This window comes from Mobula birostris, chromosome 18 (genome assembly GCF_030028105.1).
Source record: "Mobula birostris isolate sMobBir1 chromosome 18, sMobBir1.hap1, whole genome shotgun sequence".
NCBI classification, from domain to species: Eukaryota; Metazoa; Chordata; class Chondrichthyes; order Myliobatiformes; family Myliobatidae; genus Mobula; species Mobula birostris.
The window spans coordinates 68,295,156-68,310,363 of record NC_092387.1 but is presented as its reverse complement, the minus strand read 5'-3'; the positions used below and the strand labels follow the sequence as shown (position 1 = coordinate 68,310,363).

Sequence of the window (15,208 nt, the reverse complement as noted above, 5' to 3'; positions counted from 1 at the left end):
TGTTGCTGAACTTGCTGGTGTGGATCCTGAGGCTCCTGTACCTAGACATTATTCACAAAGGTTTAAGACCTCTGTTATTTTTTTGTACACTTGTTGTTCCTTCAAAAAATTTTTAACCCTTTCTAGAGTGAAATAAATCTCTGCTATGGACGGTCCCAAGCCCGGATGCAAATGGAGGAGGGTTGGACACAGGGCTAGCAAACCCATCTCATCAAAACACAGTGCTACAGAAAAGCCAACAAAAGCTTCAAAGACCTCATCCCTGGCCAAGGTGAGATACGCCAAAATGATGGGCGATACCTGGGAAAACTTGAAAGACTGGACAAGGACAGAGGACCCTGGTAAGCTGCTGATGGCAGCCTCTGCCCCAGGAGGGGTGACAGGCTATACCAAAAGTGAAATATCAATGCAGGTTCTGTATCCGACTTTCTGTTACAGAGTTGGTGTAAATCAGCACTTCTGTCATCTGGGCAATTTGGGCCTTGTTGTCAGCTAGGAGCCAGGAGTGGGGACTTGGCTTGCAGATCAGGATCTAGGTTTAGGCCATAGGTTGTGGGAATTGGGAAGGAAGGGGAGTTGCAAAAAAAATCAAATCGACTGTGAACTGGCTGACTGCTGCAGCAAGTCCAAAAGACCACAGAACCTGGTGCTGCTCAATTCTTACTCAAATCATACTAGAAGAGAACTAGAACCCAAATATAAAATCAAGGATGTAAAGCTGAGGCTTTATAAGGCATTGGTCAGACCACACTTGGAGTACTGTGATCAGTTTGGGCACCTTATCTCAGAAAAAAATATGCAGGCATTGGAGAGAGTCCAGAGGATGCTCAGAAGAATGATTCTGGAAATGAAAGGGTTAATGTATGAGGAGCATTTGATGGCTCTGGGCCTGTACTTGCTGGATTTTTGAAGAATAATGGGGGATCTCATTGAAACCTATTGGAAGGCCTGGATTGAGAGAATGTGGAGAGAATGTGTCCAATAGTAGAAGAGTCTAGGACCAGAGGGCACAGCTCAGAATATAGAGACATCCACTTACAAGAGAAATGAGAAAGAATTTCTTGAGCTAGAGGGTGGTGAACGTGGGGAAGTAATTGCTATGGCAGCTGTGGAGGTCAAGTCATTTAGTATATTTAAAGCAGAGGTTGGTAGTCAGGGCTTCAAACATTACCAAAAGAAGGCAAGAGAATAACCATATATAACCATATAACAATTACAGCACAGAAACAGGCCATCTCGGCCCTTCTAGTCTGTGCCGAACTCTTACTCTCACCTAGTCTCACTGACCTGCACTCAGCCCATAACCCTCCATTCCTTTCCTGTCCATATAACTATCCAATTTTACTTTAAATGACAACATCGAACCTGCCTCAACCACTTCTGCTGGAAGCTCGTTCCACACAGCTACCAATCTCTGAGTAAAGAAGTTCCCCCTCATGTTACCCCTAAACTTTTTCTCTTTAACTCTCAACTCATGTCCTCTTGTTTGAATCTTCTCCCACTCTCAATGGAAAAAGCCTATCCATGTCAACTCTATCTATCCCCCTCATAATTTTAAATACCTCTATCAAGTCCCCCCTCAACCTTCTACGCTCCAAAGAATAAAGATCTTGTTCAACCTTTCTCTGTAACTTAGGAGATGAAACCCAGGTAACATCCTAGTAACACACATCAAGGTTGCTGGTGAACGCAGCAGGCCAGGCAGCATCTGTAGGAAGAGGTGCAGTCGACGTTTCAGGCCAAGACCCTTCGTCAGGACTAACTGAAGGAAGAGTGAGTAAGGGGTTTGAAAGTTGGAGGGGGAGGGGGAGATCCAAAATGATAGGAGAAGACAGGAGGGGGAGGGATGGAGCCAAGAGCTGGACAGGTGATTGGCAAAAGGGATATGAGAGGATCATGGGACAGGAGGTCCAGGAAGAAAGACAAGGGGGGGGGACCCAGAGGATGGGCAAGAGGTATATTCAGAGGGACAGAGGGAAAAAAGGAGAGTGAGAGAAAGAATGTGTGCATAAAAATAAGTAACAGATGGGGTATGAGGGGGAGGTGGGGCATTAGCAGAAGTTAGAGAAGTCGATGTTCATGCCATCAGGTTGGAGGCTACGCAGACGGAATATAAGGTGCTGTTCCTCCAACCTGAGTGTGGCTTCATCTTTACAGTAGAGGAGGCCGTGGATAGACATGTCAGAATGGGAATGGGATGTGGAATTAAAATGTGTGGCCACTGGGAGATCCTGCTTTCTCTGGCGGACAGAGCGTAGATGTTCAGCAAAGCAGTTTCCCAGTCTGCGTCAGGTCTTGCCAATATATAAAAGGCCACATCGGGAGCACCGGACGCAGTATATCACCCCAGTCGACTCACAGGTGAAGTGTTGCCTCACCTGGAAGGATTGTTTGGGGCCCTGAATGGTGGTAAGGGAGGAAGTGTAAGGGCATGTGTAGCACTTGTTCCGCTTACACGGACAAGTGCCAGGAGGGAGATCAGAGGGGAGGGATGGGGGGGAACGAATGGACAAGGGAGTTGCGTAGGGAGCGATCCCTGCGGAATGCAGAGAGGGGGGGGAGGGAAAGATGTGCTTAGTGGTGGGATCCCGTTGGAGGTGGCGGAAGTTACGGAGAATAATATGTTGGACCCAGAGGCTGGTGGGGTGGTAGGTGAGGACCAGGGGAACCCTATTCCTAGTGGGGTGGCGGGAGGATGGAGTGAGAGCAGATGTACGTGGAAAGGAACAACACCTTATATTCCATCTGGGTAGCCTCCAACCTGATGGCATGAACATCGACTTCTCTAACTTCCGCTAAGGCCCCACCTCCCCCTCAAACCCCATCTGTTACTTATTTTTATGCACACATTCTTTCTCTCACTCACCTTTTTCTCCCTCTGTCCCTCTGAATATACCTCTTGTCCATCCTCTGGGTCCCCCCCCCCCCCCCCCCCCCGGCTTGTCTTTCTTCCCGGACCTCCTGTCCCATGATCCTCTCATATCCCCTTTTGCCTATCACCTGTCCAGCTCTTGGCTCCATCCCTCCCCCTCTTGTCTTCTCCTATCATTTTGGATCTCCCCCTCCCCCTCCAACTTTCAAATCCCTTACTCACTCTTCCTTCAGTTAGTCCTGACGAAGGGTCTCGGCCTGAAACGTCGACTGCACCTCTTCCTAGAGATGCTGCCTGGCCTTCTGCGTTCACCAGCAACTTTGATGTGTGTTGCTTGAATTTCCAACATCTGCAGAGTTCCTGTTGTTAACATTCTAGTAAATCTTCTCCGTACTCTCTCTATTTTGTTGACATCTTTCCTATAATTCGGTGACTACAACTGTACACAATACTCCAAATTTGGCCTCTCCAATGCCTTGTACAATTTCAACATTACATCCCAACGCCTATACTCAATGCGCTGATTTATAAAGGCCAGCATACCAAAAGCTTTCTTCACCACCCTATCCACATGAGATTCCACCTTCAGGGAACTGTGCACCATTATTCCTAGATCCCTCTATTCTACTGCATTCTTCAATGCCCTACCATTTACCATGTATGTCCTATTTTGATTAGTCTTACCAAAATGTAGCACCTCACATTTATATCCCTCTGTTTAGGGTTGAGTGGGATAATAAATCAGCCATGATGGACTGGGTGGCCTAATTTTGCTCCTACATTTTAAAATGGTTTCAGATTTCCTTCTCCAAATGACCCTTACCATCTGAACCATGTCCCCTTCTTGCTATTACCATCAGGGACAAGGTACAGGTGACTGAAGATTCACACTCAATGATTCAGGAACAGCTTGTTCCTCTCTGCCATTCTGAATGATCATTTACCCATGAACACAACCTCAACAGTCTTTTTTTGCACTACTTATCTTGTAATTTGGAGTAATTTATGTCTTTACACTGTACTGCTGCTGCAAAACAATACATTTTATGACTCCTTTGCCCTTCCATCATGGCTGATTTATTATTTCTCTCATCCCCATTCTCCTGCCTTCTCCCCATAACCTTTGGCACCTGGACTAACGAAGAACCTCTGAACCTCTGCTTTAAATATACCCAATGACTTGGTCTCCACAGCCGTCTGTGGCAATGGGCGAAAGGAAGAGGTTAGACAGAGTTGGCTTGTTTCCCATGGAACATCAGAGGATGAGGGGAGATCTGATAGAAATATACAACATTATGAGAGGCAAAGATAAGGAACACAGTTTGAATCATTTTCCTGAAGTCAAAACATCACATTTCCTGGAGTACAGGAGAATAAGACAAGATCTTATAGAAGTATACAAGATTATGAGGGGTATAAATAAGGTCCTTTCCCCTCCGGTTGGGTGAGACTAGAACTAGTGGACATTGGTTGCAAATGAAAGGTGAAATATTTAAGGAGAGAACCTGAGGAGGATCATCTTCATCTGAGGGTTGTGCGAGTGTGGAACAAGGTACCAGCGGAAGGAGTAGATGTGGGTTCAATTGTAATATTCTGGAGAAATTTGGATAGATACATAGATGAGAGAGGTATGGAGGAATATAGGCTTTCAGGTAGATGGGGCTAGGCAGAAAATCAGGTTTGCATGGACTAGATGGGCCAAAGAGCCTGTTTCTGTGTCATCATGCTCTGTGACCCTATCAAATACCGAAAATGTATGTTTAAGGTGAGAGGGCATAAGTTCACAGGAGATGTGCAGGGCAAGTATTTTTTACACTGGGAGTGGTAGGGGTCTGTTATGGTCATGGAACAGATACAATAATGGTATTTAAGATGCACTTAGATAGACTTGTGAAGGTGCAGGGAACAGAGGGATATGGATGATACATGGTTGAATGTGGCATCATGTTTGGCATGGGACATCATGGGCCAAAGGGCATGTTACTGTTCAATTTTAATTTAATTTTATTTATTTAGAGATACAGCACAGTAACAGGCCCTTCCGGCCCAACAAGCCCATGTGACCAATGAATCACTAACCCGATGTGGTTGGAAAGTGGGGGGAAACCCACGCAGTCATGGAGAGAATGAAAAAACTCCTTACGGGCGGCAGCAGGAATTGAACCAGCATTGCTGGCACTGTAACAGCGTAACACTAACCACTGCGCTACCGTGCCAGCCCCTATGTTCTGTTGTTTATCATTGTGTAATCCACAGCATTCAGGGTGCTGACTATTCGCAAGGTGAAGTTAATTAAACCATAAGACATAGGAGCAGAATTAGGACATTTGGCCCACCAAGTCTGCTTCGCCATTCAATCATGACTGATTTATTACCCCTTTCAAACCCATTCTCCTGCCTTCTTCCATAACCTTTGACACCCTTACTAATCAAGAACCTATCAACCTCTGCTTTAAATATACCCAATGACTTGGCCTCCACAGCCACCTGTGGCAATAAATTCCACAGATTCACCATCCTCTGGCTAAAGAAATTCCTCCTCATCTCCATTCTAAAGGGATACCCTTCTATTCTGAGGCTGTGCCCTCTGGTCCTAGGCTCCCTCCAAGAGAGAGGAAACATCTTATCCATGTTCACTCTCGGGTGGCCTTTCCACATTGCTTTTGGAATGGAAGTTGGGGCACTAACCCTCTGCAAATGAGATGGAGGGTTTAGCAGTGCAGTTTTCAAAGGGCTAGCAGTTATGTGAATTACAAGATCACCTGTTGGGAATAAGGCAGAAACAATCGAAGGGTATCAGAGGCTGAATGGAAAGTTTCTCATCCAATGTACCCAGTGACGGCTGAACGAAATGGAAGCAGAGAGCCTATTGAATATGTATCCTCATTGATTAAGGGAAGGAGTCAGTAAGCAAACAGCTTCAGGCCAGTTAGCTTAATATCTACATTAAGGAAAATGTAAGAAGACACTGTTAACAATGTTCTAGCAGGGCATCTAGAAAAGTTCAAAGTCATCAGATGAAATCAATATGGTTTGGTGAAAGAAATCCTGTTGGACCAATTTAGTCCTGATGAAGGGTCTTGGCCTGAAACGTCGACTGTTTATTCCCTTCCATCGATGCTGTCTGACCTGCTGAGTTCCTCCAGCGTTTGGTGTGGTGTTCTGCAGAACCACTTCAGTGTGGCTCGCAGTCTCACAAGCCATGAAGTCAGCTCTTTATTATCCTAATAGTTCAAAGTCAATTTATTATCAAAGTATATATACTGTGTGCGTGTATGTGGGTTTCCTCCAGGTGCTCCAGTTTCCTCCCACAGTCCAAAGATGTACTGGTTAGGTTAATTGGTCATTGTAAATCGTCCCGCGATTAGGCTAGGGTTAAATGAGTGGGTTACTGGACGGCACGGCTCAAAGGGCCAGAAGAGTCTGTTCCAAGCTGTATCTCTAAATAAGTAACTAAATATACAACCCTGAGGTACATTTTCTGCCGGCATTCACAGTATCTACAAAAAATACACAATCCATGAAAAAAGTGCACTCATGAAAGATGGACAAACTACCGAAGAGCAAAAGACCCCAAACATAGAAAATACAAAATGAAAGAAAATTATAATAAATAACTACGATAAATATCTGGAACAATAAATATCGAGAATAGGGGCAATAAATTCTGACATCAGCATATTACCCTCATCTTGTGAATGAAACTAAAATATTACAGTATCCAATAATGAAGTTACTTTCAAGTTCCAACGTGTATCAATGATTGCATGTAAATATGATCAACAGAATTACTTGAAACAGACTTCAAGGAAATTGATTTATTATCACAGCTCTGACTTTATCCATTGTGAAGTCAATTATAGATCATTCCAGTCCATTACCTAGATTTCAAAGCCAGCTACAGAGCAGAGACTGATCTGCGGGTCAGAGACCATGTTCCCTGACCCAGGTTCACTCTGTAATTAACTCCAGAGCAGAATGGAGATGATTTAACATAGTGAAAGGAATGCAAATTGTTTCAGGAAATCTGGGGCCTCAATGTGTGAATTAGTTATTTGAAGGAGTTGAAGATGTTGAAGCACATTAAAAAGCAACACACTGAGTTATAGGAAAAGGCTAAACAGATACAGACGTTACTTCCTGAAGCACAGTAGAATGAGTAGAGATTTGATAGAGGTACACAAAATTATGAGAGGAATAGATAGGGTAACTAGAATTGTACAGCACAGTACAGACCCTTCAGCCCACAATGTTGTGCCGACTCTCAAACCCTGCCTTCCGTATAACCCCCACCTTAAATTCCTCCATATACCTGTCTAGTAGTCTCTTAAATTTCACTAGTGTATCTGCCTCCACCACTGACTCAGGCAGTGTATTCCACGCACCAACCACTCTCTGAGTAAAAAACCTTCCTCTAATATCCCCCTTGAACTTCCCACCCCTTACCTTAAAGCCATGTCCTCTTGTATTAAGCAGTGGTGCCCTGGGGAAGAGGCGCTGGCTATCCACTCTATCTATTCCTCTTATTATCTTGTACACCTCTATCATGTCTCCTCTCATCCTCCTTCTCTCCAAAGAGTAAAGCCCCAGCTCCCTTAATCTCTGATCATAATCCATACCCTCTAAACCAGGCAGCATCCCTCCACTTATGAAAGCTAACACCCCATAAGCTTTCTTAACTACCCTATCCACCTGTGAGGCAACTTTCAAGGATCTGTGGACAGGTACCCCCATATCCCTCTGCTCCTCCACACCACCAAGTATCCTGCCATTTACTTTGTACTCTGCCTTGGAGTTTGTCCTTCCAAAGTGTACCACCTCACACTTCTCCGGGTTGAATTCCATCTGCCACTTCTCAGCCCATTTCTGCATCCTATCAATGTCTCTCTGCAATCTTCGACAATCCTCTACACTATCTACAACACCACCAACCTTTGTGTCGTCTGTAAACTTGCCAACCCACCCTTCTACCCCCACAGGCTTTTTTTTAGAGATTGGGTGAGACTAGAACTAGAGGACATGCGTTAAGGGTTAAAATTGAAGAATTTAAGGGGAACCTGAGGGGGGTGGACTTCTTCACTCAGAAGGTTGTGAGAGTGGAACGAACCGCCAATGAAAGTATTGATGCAGGTTTGAGTGCAACATTTAAGAGAAGCTTGGATGAGAGGGGTTATGGAGGGCTGTGATTCAGTGTGACTTGGTGGAATAACAACTTGGCATGGTCTAGGTGGGCTGACGGATCATTTTCATTTTCAGTGTTGTAGTGATATGCAGCTCTATAACACAAAATACTGGAGAAACTCAGCAGATCAGGCAGCATCTATGAAGGGAAATAAGGAGTCAATGTTTTGGACCATCCTCCAAGAGGACCACAACCTGTTGTGGTTTAGAAGCTTGCGTGCCTCATGACCCAGAGAGCTTTGTTGGTTGGAGCCAGGGCTTTATTTTTTGGCTCTTGGTAGCGTCATCCGTGCCAAATTGGCCAGACTAAGAGTGGTCCATCAGTTCTCCAGGTTTGGGGGTTCAGCTCAGGGCTAACAAATATGAGTGGGAAAACAAAACTGAAGCAGCAGTGAAGAATACTTTTACATCTGTGAGCAACAGTACTCCTGAGTCTCCACCTGGAAATCGCATGATTGACAGGAGTGAAAACTGAGCTACTGACATGATGAAGGAAGCCCTGAACACTGCCAGAGATGGAGGGCCTTCATTGCTGCCCCAAATACCAGCAGCATAACAGGCAGGGGTAGAGCACTTGGGTCACGACACTTCAACAGGACAAGTATTAAAGAACGTGTCAGATTAGTTGCTTTATGAGTTCTGAAGAACGATGGCAGCTCCTGGGCTTGATAACGGGTCTCAGCCTGAAACTCTTTCCCATAGATGCAGTCCGACCTCCTGAGCTCCTCCGGCATTTTGTATGTGTTGCTGAGACATATTGGCCTCGTGTTCAACCACAAAGTGACGAACATCAGATCTGGCCTCCAATTTAAATCTTCAATGTGGTAGAATTTTTCAGAATCAGCCACAAATATTGCTATATAACCTGCTCTGACACTCAACATGAGAGAGAGGGGAATGTCATCTGTAATCCCAATCATGAACAGACAGATACTCCTGTAAGCCACATGAGATGTACGTGCCTGGACTTTAATAACCATACAATTGGGGATGGCAGATCTTATCTTTTCAACAAGAATCTTATTACATCCAGAGAGTGGGCATGTCAAGTGGGAAGGTGACATAGGTATTTATTATTTATGTATTTATTGAGTGATACAGCACAGAACAGGCCCTACCAGCCCAGTGAGCCACTCACCGCACTGCAGCCCACCCATTTAACCCTAGTCTAATCACAGGACAATTTACAATGACCAATTAACCGACTAACTGGTAAATCTTTCGAATGTGGGTGGAAACTGGAGCACCCAGAGGAAAACCATGTGGTCACTGGCAGAACTTACAACCTCCTTACAGACAGCGCCAGAATTTAACTCCAAACTCCAAGGCCTTGAGCTGTAACAGTGTCGTACTAACCACTACCCTGCCGTTATTAGTAACTAGGTCTGTAACAGTGTCATACTAACCACTACCCTCCCGTTATTAGTAACTAGGTTTTACTAGTGTTATTGGGTAGTGATTTTAATGTCTAGGCCAATATGTGAAAGTATCAACACCAGCACAAATTTCCATTCCATCCTTTCTGTCACAAAATAATTCAAAGAAGAATAAATCTGATATTATCCCTTGTTTGCTTGGTGAAACCATGGAGTCACAGAGTCATGAAGTATGAGATCAGGTCACTGGGCCCGCAGACTCCACAGAAAGAAATAAACACACACTGTCATGAGAACACAGAACATAGAACATTACAGCACAGTAAAGGCTCTTCAACCCATGATATTGTGCCATCCTTTTAACCTACTCCAAGATCAATTTAACTCTTCCCTCCCACATAGCATTCCAATTCTCTATCATCCATGTAAAAGGGGAGGGTTGGGCATGAGACTAGCCACCCGATCCCATAAAAACCCAGTGCTACAGAAGCGCCAACAGAAGCTCCAAAGACCTCATTCCTGCGAGGAGAAGGATCTTTGCCTAGATTATGTATGAAGTTGTGTGGTGAAACCGCAAGACCGTGGAAGCCAGAGGACTGATCAATCTTCTATTATCCAGGTGAAAGTCTTGCCCAGGACAGAGGACTTTGGCAAGCTACTGTCGGCAGCAAATGCCCCAGTAGGAGTGATGAGCTTAAGAATAAGATGTGCCTACCTAAGAGTTTCTTAAATGCCCCTAATGTATCTACCTCTACCACCACCCGTGGTAGTGTGTTCCATGCTTACTGTGTCAATAACATACTTCTGACATCCCCCGCTGAATTTTCCTCTAGTCATGATAAAATTATGGCCCCTGGTATTAGCCATTTCTGCCTGGGAAAAAGTCCTGTCTGTCCACTTGATCAATGCCTCCTCATCCTGTATACTCCTGTATTCCTTCCAAGTTTCCTACAATTGCCCCAGATTTTACCATTCACCTACACACGATGGGCAATTTAATATGGCCAATTAACCCAGCTCCCTCTGTGTCCTTAGGATGAAGGTGGGGGGAAATCAGAGGACATGGGGGGGTGCGGAATCTATGTGGTCACAGGAAGAGCATGCAAACTTCACGCAGACAAAATAAGAGATCAGGATCGAACCCAGATGTCTGGAGCTCTACCTCCAAAACTCCAATGACTGCAAACAAAGACGTGATTATCAAGGTTCAACCATCCCAGTCCAAGGACCACTGCAGGAGCTCCTCAGGGAAAGATCCTAGGCTCAAATACCTTCAGATGCTTCACCAATCCCTTCCTTCCTTGAACCCATGAATATTGCCTGACTATTTTGCTCTCTGTTTGCATTATTAAAGTACTTTTATATATAAAAATCATTTTCATTGAGCACCTACCTGCACGCTCGTCCGCCACAGTGGGATCTCTGGGTGGCCACTAGCTTCAATTCAATTCCCCATTCCTGTTCCGATATGTCTATCCATGGCGTTCTCTACTGTCACAATGAGGCTACATTCAGGAGGGAGGAGCAACAGCTCATATTCCATCTGGTAGCCTCCATCTTGATGGCATGAACATTGATTTCTTGCTAGCAATTTCTCCACCCTCCCCCTTCTCCCTTCTTCCCTCTTATCCCTTCTCTTCTCCTTAGCTGCCTATCACCTGCCTCTGGTGACTTTCAAATCTCTTACTATCTTTTCTTTCCATTAGTCCTGATGAAGGGTCCCGGCCCGAAACGTTGACTGTACCTCTTCCTATAGATGCGTTCACCAGCAATTTTTGTGTGTGTCACCTGCATCTGATGCTCCTTTTCCACCTATCACCTCCCAGCTACTGACTTCATCCCCATTCCCCCACCAACCCACCCTCTCCCTCACCTGGCTTCATCTATCACCCACCAGCATGTATTCCTTTCTCTCCCCAAATTTCTTATTCTGTCTTCTGCCCCTTTCCTTACCAGTCCTGATAAAGGGTTTCAGCCTGAAATATCAACTGTTTTTTTCCTTTCCATAGATGCTACCTGAGCTGCCGAGTTCCTCCAGCATTTTGTATATGTTATTCTGGATTTCCAGCATCTGCAGAATCTCTTGTGTTTGTTATTTTCAATATCTCTGGTTGTAACTTACAGTAATTGCTTTAATATCTTGCACTGTACTGCTGCTGCAAAATAACACATCCTGCAACCTACATCAGTGATAATAAATCTGATTCTGATTCCTCTGTCAGAACATTAAACGCTGGGGATGTTCACTGATGACTTGCAATGTTCAGTTTCTTTCTCAGTCCCTCAGTAAATAAAGCTGGCTCCCGGCACCTGTATGTTTTGGAGAACATTCAGGCATAGGCTGGGGAGTCAGAAGTGGCATTTGAGTCATAGAAATGCTTATGATGTCCATCACCAACAAGACAACATCTCACCACCCACCTTGACTTCCAAAGCATTAGCAGCATCTAAGCCCCACTGCCATTGACCACAAGCACAGCTTGATTGGCCCCATAAATACCGTGGCAAAAACAGAGGCTGGTTATCATCTGGCAAGTGACTAGCTCCTCTGTAAAGCCTTTCCACCATCTACAAGGGCATGGGTCAAAGGCTATAGAAGGTTGTCCACTTGCCTGGATGAGTGCAATCCCAACAACAATGCGGAAACTTGAGGAAGCTCACATGGCTGGCCTTCAATACACAAATTAAACATTAATTCCTTACACATATGACTGAGCTATACTGCTTTCAGATCTACGAAAGTCTCAATTAGTTAACCCTCTCCTCGTTTCTAATTCTTGGATGTGTATATACATCATTTTAGTAAGCATTTGATGAGGTTCCCCATGGTAAACTTATTCAGAAAGCTATGAGGCATAGGACTCAGAGAAATTTGGCTGCATGGGTTTGGATTTGGCCCTCAGAAGGTAAAGGGGTGGAGTGTATTTTTCTGGAGGTCTAATGACTAGTGATGTTCCACAGGGATCCATTTTGAGACCATTCCTCTTTATGATATTTATAAATAACTTACATGAGGAAGCGGGAGTTAGTAAGTTTGCAGATGACACTAAGAAGGTGGTTACAACAGGACATTGATAGGATGCAGAGCTGGGCTGAGAAGTGGCAGATGGAGTTCAATATAGAGAAGTGTAAAATGATACACTTTAGAAGGTTGGACTTGAAGGCAGAGCACAAGGTTAATGGTAGGATTTTTAGCAGTGTGGAGTAACAGAGGAATCTCAGGGTCCAAGTCCACGGAACCCTCAAAGTTGCTGCACAAGTTGATAGGGTGGTTAAGACGGTGTATGTTGCGTTGGCCTTCATTAGTCAGGGGATTGAGTTCAAGAGCCGTGAGATAATGTTGCAGCTTTATAAAGCTCTGGTGAGACCACACTTGGAATATTGTGTTCAGTTCCGGTGACCTCATTATAAGAAGAACATGAAAGCTTTAGAGAGGGTGCAGAGGATGTAGCCTTGATTGGAGAACATTTCTTATGAGAATAGGTTGAGTACGCTAGTGCTTTGTTTTGGAGTGAAGGAGAACTAGAGGTATTTGAAGAGAATGATAAGAATTTTATGGTTTTATGGTATGTCAGAGGTAAGTATTTTTTTTTACACAGAAAGTGGCAGGTGCGTTGAACAAGCTGCCAAGTGATAAAAGTAGATGCATTAGGGACATTTAAGAGACTCTTAATGGAGGAAAGAAAATGGAGGACTATGTGGAAGGGAAGAGTTAGGTTGATCTTGGAGTAGTTGAAAGGGTAACACAACATTGTGGGCTGAAAGGCCTGTACTGTGCTGTAATGTTCGACGTGCTAACTCATCTGCTGACATCCAGTGCCCCAGCTCACGCTGACAGATTTCAGGCGACCATCCGTCACCATGGAAACACAGCCAGCTCTAGCTAGGAGAAATGGCAGATAGAAATAACAAGGCAAGATTTGAAACTGGTAATAATGAACATTCTGGTGCCCTATGTTTGTGAGAGAGAGAGGAGCAGAGAGGGCATTTTGCAATGGATATTTAGAAGAGGGATTTGAGAACCAACCTGTTGGGAATAGATTCACAGAAATTCACGTTTATATTATCACCTGTATCACAGATTCAGAATCAGAATCAGATTTATTTTCACTGACATATGTCGTGAAATTTGTTTTTTTGCAGCCATACAGTGAGCAACACATAAAAATCACTGAATGTTGCAAAATTAAATAGAAAGTTCAAAAGAGGAATGATGTACTGTAGTTGTAGTCATGGGTTCATGGACCTTAAAGGAATCTGATGGGAAAATGTGGCTGTTTCCATGGCAATGGATGGACTCCTGAAACCTCCTGCCTGTATGAGCTGGGGCACTGGATGCCAACAACTGATTTAGAACATACAACAGTGCAGCACAGTACAAGTCATTCGGCCCACGATGTTGTACCTATTCCGAGATAAATCTATCTGAGCAGAAGGGAGGATGCTCTTCCTGAATCATTGGGTGAGGCTCTTCAGGCTCCTCTACCTCCCCTCGAAGCAACCCTATCAATAAGAGAAGCACCAGTTTAGCCCTTGGGGGGTGGGGGTGGTTACATCAATGAACGTCAGCGACGAAGCACTTACCCAGGCCGGTCCCCCCGTGCTTACTGGTCAGTGCAGCACACACGGCAATGCTTCAGTCATCTCGAGAGGACAAATTCCAACTTGATACCCTTCATTTCCATTCGGGAAGCAACCGAGGTGTCTGTGGAGATTCTGCAGAGGAAGAAAGCAGTGTCATATTTGTAGGTCCAGGAACGCGCTTGTAGAGACAGTGACAAACCACGTTATTGGGACAACACACACAAACTGCTGGAGAAACTCAGGTCAGGCAGCATTTATGGAGAGGAGTAAACACTCGTATTTCGAGCCGGGACTCTTCATCAAGACCTGACTGGACCAGCATTTTGTGTGTGTTGCTCTGGATTTCCAGCATCTGCAGAATCTCTTGTGGTCACACTGGGATGCCTCTTCTCATGCTGAAACCCACCGTGGGACTGCTCCTCGCCCAGGGACCGGTACCGAATAACACTCTCGGCACTCCTGAGTTGCACGCAGAACCGGACTGAGCGTCTGGGAAGCAGGAACCGCGGGACCCGAGGAGACCGGTCCGGTTAACCCTCCAGGGTGGGGGTTCACCTGGAGACTCCTGGACCTCGCCCTCCCCGGGCAACGGGCCGAACCCTCGATACTGTCGGCGCTTGGCACAAGATTTGACCGGGTTCGGAGCCTTTTGTCCGCTTTAGCAGCCACACAATGCGATCGAGTGGTCAGTTCCGGTGCCCTCGTCCTCTGTGCCCGCAGACTCAGCCACAATCTGAGCAAGCACAACAGCTTTGACCGATTCCCATACAATTTAACGTGGCTGCAATAACCACGTTATTATAGCACCCATCCCCTCAAAATAAACACCGCAACATATTTAAACACAATAAATTCTGCAGACGCTGGAAATCCAGGGCAACACACTCAAGATGCTGGAGGAACTCAGCAGGTCAGGCAGCATCTATGGAAATGAATAAACAGCCGACGTTTCGGGTCGAGTCCCTTTTCAGTTCTGGAAAGGAGGGGGGAAGACGCCAGAACCGCAATATTATTTTATCGCGAAGACACAGGTACAATTATTATTTTCTGCACGAAGCATCGGACTGCCGGATAATACGCTCACCTGCCCGCCGCCGCTCCTGGGCCCGGGCCCGGGCTCGGTGCCGGCTGCAGCGGCTGCGGATCCCCGGCTGCCGGAGCTCGGAGCAGCGGGGGGTGCAGACACTGACAGCGA

At 45.3% G+C, this 15,208-nt stretch overlaps 1 protein-coding gene across 2 annotated transcripts in view; it reads right to left on the bottom strand.

Moving 5' to 3' along the window:
* Positions 1–15,208, bottom strand: part of c18h10orf71 (chromosome 18 C10orf71 homolog) — a 94,753-nt gene extending 79,545 nt beyond the window's left edge. Inside the window, exons 1-2 of one of the 2 annotated variants that reach the window (XM_072282896.1) lie at positions 15,098–15,208; positions 14,014–14,145 (exon numbers count right to left, since the gene is read on the bottom strand). The gene's annotated coding sequence lies outside the window, so the exon portion shown is untranslated. Of the gene's footprint in view, positions 1–10,822; positions 10,843–14,013; positions 14,146–15,097 lie in introns of those variants that run through there. The other variant, XM_072282897.1, reaches the window with a different exon arrangement.